General features: G+C 51.7%; 1 protein-coding gene and 1 pseudogene across 1 annotated transcript in view; one reads left to right on the top strand and one right to left on the bottom strand.

The window, feature by feature from the left end:
* RNF216 (ring finger protein 216) overlaps positions 1-7,581 on the bottom strand; it is a 132,481-nt gene extending 124,900 nt beyond the window's left edge. The window contains exon 1 of the mRNA XM_074965149.1: positions 7,470-7,581. The gene's annotated coding sequence lies outside the window, so the exon portion shown is untranslated. The remainder of the gene's footprint in view (positions 1-7,469) is intronic.
* Positions 7,582-11,797: 4,216 nt separating this feature from the next.
* Positions 11,798-13,256, top strand: LOC141994359 (urotensin-2 receptor-like; annotated as a pseudogene).
* The last annotated feature ends 348 nt before the right edge of the window (positions 13,257-13,604 follow it).

Here is a 13,604-nt window from a genome sequence, read left to right as displayed (position 1 = left end):
CACTGGATCACATTGCAGCACCTGACGGAGGAGGGTGACCGTGCTAAATTTGAGTGAGTGGTGGTGTGATCCCATATGCCAGAGGCCAGACCACAATGCCCAGAGTGGGGGGCCAAGGCCAGCCAGCCCCAGGGACAGAAGACACTTCAACTAGGACATATTCTGGCATTCTTGCATTTTGCTTCCCCCCCCCCCCTTTTTGTCCATATCTTGCAACCTCCCGGTATCTTTTTGTGACACCACCCTGGAAATGTTGCCTTAAGCATTCCTTGTGCCTGGACTCATGATGGCTAGAGCCCACTGGAGGCAGGAAATGGAGGTATTTAGTAGCCCCCCCAGATAGGCATGTCCCAGCCGTGTTTACATCCCTCCTACCCCATTTTGCTTTGGCCTGTTATGCTCATGGCCTGCTCACAGAGAAGTCAGATAAAAACAGAAAATACTCTTGCTGGAAGGTCACAACATAACACGACTTTATTTCTTGGAATCCAGAACCCTGACACACAAGAACCGAAAAGAGAATGTGAGGGGCCCCCAAATTAAGTGGCCTTGCAGCCTGGTGCACAGGGTCCCAGCGCAACTCAGGTCTGGCCCAGCCGCCCCACCGTTGGTCTCCAGGGGGCAGACAGGCCATACCTGGTCACTTGAAATATTGGAAGGGATGCAATTAAAGTGATCGCTTGTTAATGTAAGCTTGCACTACATCACTTGGCCAACCACGGTTAGACCCGACCCACCCCTGAGGCTTGGGCTATCAGGGTTATGTCCCACTTTCCTTGGGGGCCTTTGGGTCTGGGCCTGCTGCAGGGCAGAGTGTACCCATCACCTTTGGGTCCCTCCTGCAGTATTTGGTTTCCTCTTTCCCCTTGGTTCTGGCCCAGGGTCTGTGCTGGTTGACAGTGTTTAGTCTCCCACTCCCTTGGGTCTGCTCCGGCCAGCAGTCTGCACTCTGGGCCTTGATTGGTCATTAGCCCAACAAAGAGCCCTTGCCACAGAACCTTTGGATCATTGAGGGGATTAGGAGAAGCAGCATCGGTGCCCCTCTTCTTCTCCCTCTGGGGCCTGTCTGTGCCTCCCCAAGACCAGAAGAGCGTAGGAGCCAGATTGTCAGTGAAACATCCCATTAGATACCAGAGTGGAGGGAAGTGCTCAGCTGGTGCCAAGGGAGACATAAAAGCTCCCAGATGTGGGCTGCGGGTTGCGCATTTTCACTCCTCTCCACACCCCCTTGCAAATCCAGCGGAGGAAGGAGAGAACAGCAAAGAGCAGGAGAAGAGCTTTTCATAGGAGAATGCCCAGAAAACAAGATGCTGCCCAAGGCAATTGACAGAGCAATTGTCTATTATCAATAAATCATGCCCACGCATAGACGACATGGGGGGGTGGGGGGGGCATGCGGGTCAAGTGCCACATAGATTTATGCTTGGCCTGCCAGGGGCAGTGCAGGGAGGGAGAGGGGCTCAGTCCTTCTCCCGCTGTGCCTGCCCCCTGGCACTCCTGCCCCTGTACTGGGCCCAGCAGGGAGTGGAGGGGGCAGGACCAGCTGCTTCTCACGCTGGCCACTCCGGGTCGCTGCTCTGTGCAGCGCGGTGGCTGCCTGAGAGAGCCTGGCTGGGGAGGTGGCCAGGCCCGGCTGCCAGGCACAGGGGCTGAGTGAGCCAAAGTCTCCCCTCCCCCGCAGCACATTTCCAGCCAATTCAGCCCCTGTCCCTGGCAGCCAGCGCAGGTGGAGTGCAGCCCGCCACCTCCCCAGCCAGGCTCTCTCAGGCAGCCGCTGCACTGCTGGAGTGGCCAGCTTCAGCCATGAGAAGCGGCTCTGTCCCGCTCCCGCCCCAGCTGCCAGGGAGAGGGGCTGAACATTGCGGGGGGTGGGAGGCGCAGCAGGAGAAGGACAGAGCGCCCCCTGCAGGTAAGTCTGGTGGGGCGGCAGAACGTGGCAGCCCCGGGATGGGCTCAGGACGGGGCCTGCTAGGCAGAGGAGACACATGGGGCAGTCACATGTCCTCCCCTTTAGATTGTGCCCCCCAGAGTCATCTACATGCACACACCACACTGCTCTGTGTGCTGGTGGAGGCAAGGGGATTCGAAGACTCACCAAGAGGGTCTGACAGAGTTTACGTTAAAAGAAATCCAAAGCCAGCTACTGTCTCTGTCAGCTGAGCTGAGCAGAGGAGACTAATCCACAAAAGCTGTTTAATCCAACAGTGGCATTTAATCTTCCAGAGAGAAAGACATGGTTTATGTCATCACACTCTGACTGGCAGAGGTGACACTTGCAGGCAACATTGCCTTGCATGGGCGTCAGCTCTTTTAGAGCTATAGAGCTGTGGTTTCACTCCGAAAAGTAACTCGGACCGGCATTCTGGGGCTCCGTGTTTATTATTCTTCATTGACTCCAGCTCAAGCTGTGATTTGTTTAAAAGGAGGAAGAGATTTGCTTCCTCTTAACAGCCAACTTTGCTAATGCAGCCTGGGATCTGAGGGTCAAGCTGGGTTCTTTCCATCTCATGCAGCATCACCTGTAATAAGAGTTCTGCAGGACAATTCGGGCCATCAATTCGGCAACTCCACTGCCATTTGGCTGTGTCCTTTTTGATGTCTGTGCAACCTCTAAGGGCTTGCCAAAAGGGTAACTCACTAGAGCTCACTGAGTATCCTGTTGATGATGCACAAGAAGGAATAGATGCTGGCTTCTCCTCTCTGTGCTGGCTGTTGTTCTGTGGCAGAACATGGTCAGTTCCACACAATGAATTCCCACCAATGAAGGCCTCTTCTGCAATGCTCATGTCCGTCCATCTATCCATCCATCTCTGCAGGACATGCTATCCAGGCCACTTCTCTCCTGTTTCTGCTTCGTGATTTCATAACCAGTGATTTAAACAGCAGGGCTGCTTTTTCACTGGGAAACCCTGGATAGACTCGAGAGAAAAAAAATCCTCCTTGGAAAACAATCCGTCTACAATGAGTCACATTATGAAAATAACCACGTTTGTTCTGCCATGTTACACTGACATCAGGAGCAGGGGAACAGTTTAACAGCTGAGGAGTTTCAGTTTGCGATGGTTAATTTGCCATTGTGAATAGTCTCCCTACAGGCAAAGGGCAGAGGTGAGTGTACATGGTGAATTTCAGGCTGAATCAAAAACACTAGAAACCTAGGGTAGCTCCTCCAGGGGCAGGGACCAAAGATGTCCACTTAAGGGTGGATTTTTTTTTTTTTTTGGCCTTCATTTGGATAATTTCCCAGCAACTAAAGAGTTATTGCATTGGCTTCAAGATCTGCATCCTAGTGCTGATCACGGATGCTCTCTTTGCTATGATAGGGTTGTGAGCGTTAGTTTCCCCATTTTACAAACAGGGATCGAGTGCTTACCCACTTTGCCGGGCTGTTGCAAGGCTTCCTTTGTTACAAAGCACTTTGAAGAATTCCCCTAAAAGAGCACTGAAGGGCAAAGCAACCCTGTTCACTGCTAATCAGAGCTGCCGAGATGCTCCAGTTGGAGCAGGAATAAAACCTAAATGTACCCCAAAAATCAGGACAGGCAGGCCCAGTGCTCTGGCGTGGATGGCTCTGGACTGCCCCCTACCTGTCTCTGTGGGAAGGACGCATCCTACAGAATCTCTCAACGGTACTTCAAAGACTCCTGTCACCATGGTACCTAAGCATCTCACAGCAGTTCAGCTTCAATGAGCCTGTCCACAGAAGATTATAATCACATCGGCGCCTTTCAGTGGGCATTCTTTTCACCCTTACTTCCCACTCCCCTCCTTGCGAAGGCGCCTAGAGGATTCAAGTGAGGATTACCGCCTTTCTATAGGGCTTTTGAAGCAACCTATACATAGTAATAGAGAATGTTATCACTGCTACATAATTCTATAGGCTGCATCAAAAACCCTGTAGAAAAGCACTTGAGGTCCTATTGTCTATTAAATCCTCTCGGGGTTTTTTTTTTTTTTTTTTTGAGTGATTTCTATATCTCCCCAGTGGTTTCATTCCTGTTCAATTCAATGGGACTGTTCCAGGAGGGTTTCTCTTGATGGTTTTCCTGTTTCCCCCTCCGATCCGCCCCATCCATACTTTGTACCACCGTCTGCTCAACAAAATGTGAGCAGACCTGACCATATAAGGCTGAGAGCACTCCTTTCTGCCAATAGGGATCCGGGATCTTTGGCGGTGTCTCATCTTTCGGTGGCATCTCGTTTTCATGCCTCCATTAAACATCCATCCCAAGAGTTGAGGCTCCTGTATTTCTCTTGCTGCTGGGGAACGCAGCTCATGCTGGATCGAACACTGAGGACACAGAGTGGTTGCTCTTACATTGTAGCTGTGGCTGCAGGGGTCTAACATGGCTTGCATCTTCAGCATGCCCATCGCTTGCTCCAAGGGATATTTATTTGCTTGGGTGCTATTAGGAGGGGCTGTTGCTAAAAAGCCTTGGCTCAGCTGACTGGTGTGGTGGGGGATGCTCAGATAGACCCCATCCCTGCCCCTGGAGGAGAGCCAACAGTCAGGCCTGGTGGGGGCAGTTCAGGGGAAGAGCCATGGTCATTCCTGGCTCTTCCCCTGAGCAGGTGGAAGCCCCTATACATGAGCATTACACTTTATTCTATGTGGCTAGCTCCCCGCTCTGGGCAGTGAGTTACTATGCAGTGGCAATACTTCCCCCAGGTGGCTTTATGCCATGGCAGAGGGGGCATGGGTAGGAAAACAGCCATGCTGGGGCTGGTGGGGAAGGCCTGACAGGTGTGTGCCTGGCCAAAGACCCACAGGAGTTTGCCCCGTTGCTGTACGTGCCAATCTCCCATGAATATGCGCCGTTCTGCTCTGCAGCCAGCCATACATCGAGCTGGGACCAAGGCCCGGGCATACAGGTGTCTACCGAGAGGCTGCTCTTTATGACACAGGCCAGGGCTCCACTGACTGGGCCACACTCAGGGTCCAGTAAGTCCAGTGGCTGCTGTTACAGGAACAATGCAGCAGAGCAGAGGGCCTGGGAACAATGGCTCTGCCCGCGGGAACGCGAGGGTTTAGCCTGTGATTTAAGCTGCCCGGTTGCAGCAGAGAAGGATTACAGGAGCTCTGCCGGGGCTCAGTGATTCATACTCCAGCCTTTGGCTGACAGGGATGTGGGCTGAAATGAGGAAAAGGGTTTCACAAATGCGGCTTTGAACATCAGCTCTCCCCAGCAGCAGGGACCAGCAACCCATGTTGTCCCCATCAGGCCCAACTAAGCTACACCAGCACTAGGCACATGCCAGGATTCATCCCTCATTCAGCAGAGGCAGCCCCTTCTGCTGAGGCCAGAGCCACTGCCAACGAGACAGGTGGGGAATCAAGCCCCAGAAAGGTTTCAAAGGCACCGGGGGGGAAAAAAAAATCAATGCCAACCCCTCAGCCGGAAGGTCAACTCTGCAGAGGGCAGTGCGCCTTGGACGCCTGCAGAATGAAGAGGTGCCAATGCAGTGCTGGGTGGGCAGCGCTCGCTGAAGGCTCTGCCTCTCTCTCGCCGTCCAGCCACACTGTGAATTATAGCTGGATATTTCTGCACAGGGTTGGATGTGTTGTGCTCATTCAAAGAGAAAGCCTTGAGTGTACTAGTGAGAGCTGCAAGCGGGCATATGGAGCTACTGGTGCTAGAATTCCACTGAGGCAGGGCAGAGAGGGACAGCCGAGAGCTGTTACGAGCCACAAATGTTGACAAACACAACACGTCCCGTGTGCCTTCCCCCACCCTATTCACAGTGCAAGTTCATCCTTGAAAGGGCTTGTCCTCTTGGCAGAAACGAATCTGTCCAGCCAAACAGATGATTTCCCCTGCCCCAAGAGGTTCAGATTCATAAATTATACAAGGATTAGTTATTTTTTTTCCTTCTTTCCTTTGCAACTTCCTTCCCCTCCAGAGTCCGTAACTTCCCCGGCTGTTAACTTTCAGAGCATAGTGCACAGCCCACAAGAAGAATGGTGTGGGGAAGGGGTTAGGGTGCTAGCCCCCACCACAGGCAAGCCCGTTTCAATTGCCGGCTCTGCTACAGCCTCTGTGTGACCAGGCCCAGATGAAAGAATTTTGGGGTGCTGTGCACTATGGAAATTGGCCCCCCCCCATCTTCCTTCAATTGGATAGCCAACGTGAGATAGCCGCCCCCCCCCGCACTCACCCCCTAGCACAGATGTTCTTCGCTATGGGACTCAGTGCGAGCCTGATGTTTTGGTGGTTATGGTAGAAGCATGTGGGCCAAGTGCCAGATGACAGCACCACTCATTCAGGTTTGGCCCAGCCACCCCTCCGTCCCAGCAGGGGGATGCGTGTGGGCGAGATTGGAGTGAGTGGCATTGTGACCTGGTGCCACTCAGGGCTTTGCCGCCACTGCTGTTTCTTTTTCTGGTGATAGGGGGCCCTCCTGAGGTGGGGACCCCGTGCCAGGGCACCGAGCGCACGTTGGTTAATCTGGACATTAGTGAGACGTGGGGCAAGTCACTTAGTTGCTCTGTGCCTCAGTTTCCCCATGTGTACAATGGGATAATAGTACTGCCCTGTCTCACAGGGGTATTGCGAGGATAAATATACTGACAATTGTGTGGTGCTCAGATACTCGGGTAAGGGGGCCATGTAGATACCTAAGAGAGGTAGATTTTTGTTATGTGGTTTGATTTGATCTGAGGGGTCTATTTATTCGTATATTTTTAAAGGTCGTCAAGGGTGACTAGAGCATGGGACGGCTGCACTTTGACTGGAGAGCAGTAAGCATCCAGAGCCATAAAAAACAACAAGTTCATAGCACTGGCAGCTAAATCCCCTCTTTCCCCACCGATCGGGGGACAGGGTGAGGAGTGCTAGCTTCCCCCCATGTGTGTGCCTCAATCCTGAGCAGGCAGGACCAGCTCTAGGGGGCAGGATAGGTCCTTCTTCATGGCCCATTTATGGCCCTTTGCTGAGTCCATCGAGAAAGGGGCCAGTGGTGACAGTGGTGTCAGCCCTGGAGTGAGCAGAGAGCTCAGCACCGGTTAGCGCACCTAGAGCCATGGATAGGCCTGGCAAAAGAATAAATCAAACAACAAGCCCAAGCTCATGTCAGGGGGTTCAGTTCAGCCCTGTGGCAGACAGATGGAACAGACCCAAAGAGCCCCAGTTGGTGGACAAAGCTGGCTCTCCTCCAGTAATGAACAAACGCCAGAGCGCCTGAGCCCGGGGAAGGTTAATTGCCTAGGAGAGGGGTTCTCAACCAATTTACCATTGTGGGCCGCATATGCGGTTCTCTGCGTTACGTGGGCCGCATCCACGCGATAGATATACTACCTGGATGGCCCTGAGGATGTCACACGGGCCGCAGCTGTGTGCTGATTGGGCTGCAAGCACCCAGCGGGCCGCAGTTGAGAACCACTGGCCTAGAGCACAGGACAACGGCGCACTGCAGACAGCGGCACGTTCTGACTGCTGCACAATAACTGAAACTTGAGCCTATTAACTCACCGCATGAGAACTTCCCTCCGGCCACAGCCCCGTGTCCGAGCGCATCCTGCAGGCTGAAGCGATGAAATCCCAGGAGAAAGGAAGAGCCTCAGGGCTATTGCGATGCCTCTGCTTCAGGGAGCCTGGCAGCAGCAGAAGCTGCAGACCTTTCTACGGAAGAAGCAGGGCCTCCACTCAGTGCACGGCAAAGCTACTTTGCAATACGCTTCATGCACAGACCGGCCACCCACTTGGGAGACCGGGCAGGGCATTTGCTGTTAGAAAGAATGTAAAGCTTCTCCTCCTGGGCCTGCCGTCGGTTACAGCTGCGGATACGGAGCCCGGCTGCTACTTTGGGGTGGAGCCCACTGGCCAGAACATGTCAACGTGCTTCTTGCTGGCTTCCAAGCACAGGATGAGCCCGCAAGGAGACGGTGTTCAGAAAAGTCTATGCATGGAAAATCCAGCTGCTGGCAGATGGTTCCACCTTTGACTTCGATTGCGAGCTCTTCGGGGCAGGGGACTGTCTGTCTCTTTGTTCAGCGTTTGCACAGCACCTAATGCAATGGGGCCTGGGCTGGGATTGGAGCTCCTGGGTGATACGGTCAAACCAGTAATAATTTCCTATCCAGTAGCCCTGGGCTTGGTCAGGAATTCTGAGGGGGGGGAGGGGGGAAGATCTGCAGGTGGGTCACCAGAGGCTGCCTGCTGGATTACACCTCACCCAGTGAGAAGGAAAAGCAAAACCTTGTGGGAGTTGGGGCAGGGGAGTAATAGCTCCCTCCCCATCCCCCACTTCCTACAGCTGCTGGTCTCTTCTCCTGCACTCCCAGAGTAGCCAGCTCCCCAGCCCTCCTTCCCGCCGCTCCCTGGCGCGCAGACCAAGTGTTGCCCCAGGATAAGTCAATGCTGCAGTCTGGATAGACCAACCTGGGCTAGTGGGGCCCAAGCTAGCACGCTAAAGATAGCCATCCGGCCGGACATCACAGCTTGGCTTCTCACACCTAGGGAATCAGGTGGGCTTGCAGCTGCAGTGTAGACATCCCCCGAGGCTGCTCCTGCTGTGGGGCTGGAGATGAGAAACAACCAGCAGCAACCCCCTGTCCAAAAGCACAAGCCCTGCCCAGCACCTGCCCTGGGCACCCTTCCCACCCACAGTGCCCTCTCCCAGCACCAGCCATACCCTGAGCAGTACCTAAGCAAAGTCTGGGATTTTGCACCATGACCCCACCATCACAATCCTTGGAAACTACAAGAAACCCTGGGTGGGTTGGAGCGCCTGGGGGAAAAGCTGAGACCCGTCTGCTGCAGATTCAAACCAGGCCCCTTGAAGTTCAGCTCCAACACTGAGAAGTGACTAAAACTGGGACCTCCTAACACAGCAGCTCTGTGCAAATCCTGGCAGAGCTGAGCTCACGACAACGATATCCTGTCAGAAAATGCCGATTGGCTGAAAGCAAAATGTTTTGTGGAAATGTGTCGATGTCAACAAAATTTCATCGGGGGGGAAATGTTTTAAAAATGATCGATACGGTCTAAGCTCTCCATTTTGAGATTTTCAGGACGTTTTTGATTTTTCATTTCAAAACAACTTTTGATTTAGAATTTTTTTTAAAAAATTATCTTGTAAATGTGGCCTGACACTTTGACAAGAATGTTGGAAACTGGAACAAAATGTTTCAATCGACCCAAGATTAACTTTATTTTCCAAAATTTTGTTTTATGGGAAATTTCCATTCCACCTCCCCTCCCCCCCCCGTTCTGAAGGGAAATCTCGTTTGAGTGTTGCAGATTTTCCTGCAAAACAAAGTCTGGTTCTCCCCCAGCTCCTAGCCGGAGTCACAACTATCAACTCCAGAGACCACAGCAGCCTTACACCCGTTTAGAGCCACTACAGCCAGAGGAGAGGAGCTGGGTTCTGTGCCTTCTCATGCAACATCCGCAGACTTGCTTGCTAAGTTCTGGTGAGTTACAGCTTTGTAATGGAGATAGCACAGATTCCACCAAGCACCTGATACAGTCTGCACCACCGTTCCCTGGCAACAATGTATGAGAAGGTTACAACATGGACACAGCTTCTACCTCTGAAGGCCAGCTAAAAGAAAATCCTGCCCCCAGAAGTTTTGTCTCCAAAAAGGGGAAAGTGCTACAGACTCCAGGAAGTCGACTAAGGGCTTTGCTATTGCTATTGATTTTAAGTGGAAGGTGCTCGGATACTACAGAGATGGGTGTAGTATATGAGAGAGAGAGAGAGAGAGAGAGAGAGAGAATCAGTCTTGCTTGGCTGTCAGATCTCAGACTGGCAGCTAAGGAAAAACAAATCTTCTTACCTTTAAAGTGACTCTGTTTGGTCTGGAATTACCGACACCCGATGGAGATGCAATGGTGCCATTTTTACTGTCACTCCTCAGAGCAGAGCTGCACTTTAAATCAGTACCCAGGATGTCTTGTAAACCCAACCTGCCACTGTGGCTTTAACAATTGTAATATTTATTACGTAGCTGACCAGTGACTAAGGAATTTCTGGGGTTCTCTTCCATCCTTACATAGATGCCACACCAAGTGAGGGCAACGTACCTTTTAGGGATCCCCGATATTATATAGTAAGTGCGAGGGACTCACTGAGACAATGGCCAAAGCATGGTTGTATCGGATGGCCTCAGCCTGTATGTAGGATGTGGCTGAAAGATTCATGCCGTAATCAATACACGTGGGAGAAATGCAGTTCTTACCTCTTCCTTGCCCGTGTGCATTCAAGGCCTCCTCAGCACCAGTGCTAATGTGGAGCAACAGCAGCACTGCTTCAGTGTCAGGGACTTGCTGCAGGGGGAGGGGGTTCTCTTCATTCGGGCGGACTCCCCCAGGATGCCCCAGACCATCTCGCCAGAGTTGGGAGCGGCAGTATCCTGCCAAAATACAAACTGGGATAATGACACACCATGTGCTTAAACAGCCGCGGCAATTAGATCCAGCATTATTATTCTTCACTTCCTCTCCTAAACAATTACATGCTGTTGCTGTGTGCTGCTAAGCAGCTGATGCATTCCACCCCAGAGGTGACTCCATCACAAAGGAAGGGGATCTTCATCTAATCTGTTCTGGCAATCTTTTGTTATAAAAGGCACTGTGGAAATGTAAGTGATCACACTTTGTTCATGCCACTGTTAGCTAGGGTTATGCCATTCCCTTTCTTCTGATTTTTATGGCCCTCCTATTACAGGAATGAGGCATTAGACAGCATTTTCTTTTGGTCTTTTCATGCTTCTCTGCTCACTTTTCCTGGAATACATGTTCCAGCTGCTGGTTCAATACCTCTCCATCCTGAGAGAGGCAGCAGGTTTAAAAATAGCCCCCCACCATGCCCAAATCAAATGAGGGTATGTGCATCTTGCACAGCGGCATTAGCCTCTCAGCGCCCCCCTGAAGCACAAAGGAAGAGCTGTGCAAAATTAAAATTACAGTGCAAGAGCCTAGAAAGAAAGGAGCAAAGATCTCCCTGTAGAAATACATTTCAAGAGGCAGAGCCCAACACCCAGTGTTGCTAAGGGAGCAGGTGCCGCCGGGTGTGTGCATGCATCCGCGTGGGAAGAATGTGTCAGTGCTGGTTTTACCTCCTCTTCTCTGTTCCGAAAAGGGACAAATCCCACCTCTTGGGGGGCTGTCAGAGCAGCAGATCCCACGTCTCTCCAGCTCCAGCTCTTGGAAAATGCATGGATTTACCAGCATGGGGAGAGAGAGGAGTCTGCTGGAACAGATCATCCCAGCTCTGCTCTCAGCCCAGAGCCTAATACCCACCTCATTGAGGACTGGCAGGGACCCCTCAGTGGTCCAGCCTTATCTTTGTTAACAGCAGCTAAGATCTGCCTTGGAATTAAACCAACACTGCTTCCGATTTACATTCTAGCATCTGCAAGGAGAGCAGATCACCCTCACATCTCTCTCTCCCTCTCTGTCTCTGGGAGGCTATCAGCTCCTATTGCACAGCACTCGGGCCACTGTTTATCTGTCCAAAGGCTAAAGCAGAAAACATGCCACGGAACTTTGGACAGGTCAGGAGAAGAGCAACTCTTGCTCGCAGCTTCAGTTCAATTGCTGACAACTTAAAAGCCCCCAGGGTCACAAGGACCACTTAGAAGGCAATCAGAGTAAATAAACGCCTGAATTTTCAGGGGAAGGAAAACTGCTTGGACAGGCAGCTGCACCAGGATTATTTCCAGCAGAGTGATCGCTTCCCCATCTATCTGCCAGCCACAGCTTTAATATACGTTAGGGGCTTTAGCCTTTGGACTTGAAGACAGCTGTCTGCAGATAATGGACTCCTATCTTCACTTCCATCTGTGGTCCTTGAAGGCTGTCTTCTGCAGGGTGAAACAACATACCGCTGAGGGAGAGTGGCAATTGTTTTTTTAGAGGCTGTAAATTTGTGGGCACCGGCAAAAAATCAGAATGATGCTGTTATAGTGACAGGGACCTTTGTATCTAACGCAGCCCTGTCTGCTCAGCTGCACGGAATCTGTCTGCACGTCTGACGACAGCGTCTCAACACGACATCTTCACAGTTAAGTGCATCTATTATGATGCTCTGGGGCTGGAAAAATCCATAATCGCAGAGAGATGGAGCTGGGTCAATGCACTTCTGTGCCCTGCCACCCTAAGAACGCCATGGATCATGCCAATGCCACGTTTGAAGTCCTCGCTGACACTAGTGATGTCTTGGTCACCTCCTTCCTGGGGTGCATCCTGGCCGTGATGCGTCTGGTGGACACAGTTGGCAACATCTACACATTGGTGGTCGTGAATCTCTCCATGACGTTCACTGGCTCGATGTACATTTATATTGTCAACCTGGCGCTGGCAGATCTCCTGTACCTGTCGACCATTCCCTTCGTGGTCTGCACATATTTCGTGAAGGACTGGTACTTTGGAGATGTGGGTTGCAGGGTCCTGTTCTGCCTGGACCTCCTCACCAGGCACACCAGCATCTTCATCCTCACCATCATGAGCACCGAAAGGTGTAGTCAAGGTGTAGCTGTAGTCAAGCCATTAGACACTATTGGGAGATCCAGAGACTACCGGAGGGCTGTCACCTGCTTGATGTCCTTTCTTCTTGCCTTCCCAACCATGATCCTCATAGACCTCAGGACGAGCGACCAGGGCGGGGTGACCAAGCGCATGTGCCACCCCACTTGGCAGATAGAGACCTACAAAGTGTACCTCACCATCCTTTTTGACACCTGCATCCTGGCCCCTGGGCTTGTCATCGGCTACTTATACATTAAGTTGGCCAGGACATACTAGAGATCTCAGACTGCTGTTTTCACCACCAGGGAAATGAACCGGGGCATCCTGTACATGATATTGAGCATCATCCTCACCTGCTGGGTTTGTTTCATACCCTTCTGGCTCTGGCAGCTGCTCAGCATCTACTACTACAAGCCAGAGAATCTCACCAACACCACCATGATCTACATCAATTTCATCGTGACCTGCCTGGCTTACAGCAACAGCTGCATTAACCCTTTCCTTTACACGCTGCTCTCCAAGAATTACAAAGAGTACCTGAGGAGTCGCCAGAAGAACTGCATCAACCTCTCCAAGATAAAGCCCAAGAGGCGCTCCTTGAGGAGGTCCATGGTCTCTGAAAGCCACGCATACACAGAATCCATAGCCATCGCTCAGATCACAGGGCTCACTAACGAGGATGTCTGCACTCTGTGAAAGGCGAGTCGGTGTGAAGGGGAAGGGAACTATTTAATGGTTCATGCTCATGGGTTTTATTTACGTTTGGTACCACCTGCATGGCACAGCTGCACCAGAAATTACATTCAAATGTAACACACTAGGTATGAGCAACATATTCCCCTCTGGTGGCCGATCCACATAGAGGATAAGAGCCTACTACAGCTACCAGCTAACCAAGTTACTTATTGGGAACATGGTAGAAGCCCAGGCTTTGGAGCTGAAAGTCCTGAGTTCTAGCCATGTTGCCCCCACACGGTGCTGGTAGGTCATTACACATGTAGACGATCATTACAGTAGCAGCTCTGGTCTACATTATGTTTATGTAACACTCATTTCGAGTCGGTGTGGCAAGGAAAAGAAGGCTACATGGCACAAGCACTATGCCTCAGTTTTCTGGCATCCAGCACCAGACAA

Source organism: Natator depressus, chromosome 10, assembly GCF_965152275.1.
Source record: "Natator depressus isolate rNatDep1 chromosome 10, rNatDep2.hap1, whole genome shotgun sequence".
Classification (NCBI taxonomy): Eukaryota; Metazoa; Chordata; order Testudines; family Cheloniidae; genus Natator; species Natator depressus.
This window is presented reverse-complemented; position numbering and strand designations above follow the sequence as displayed.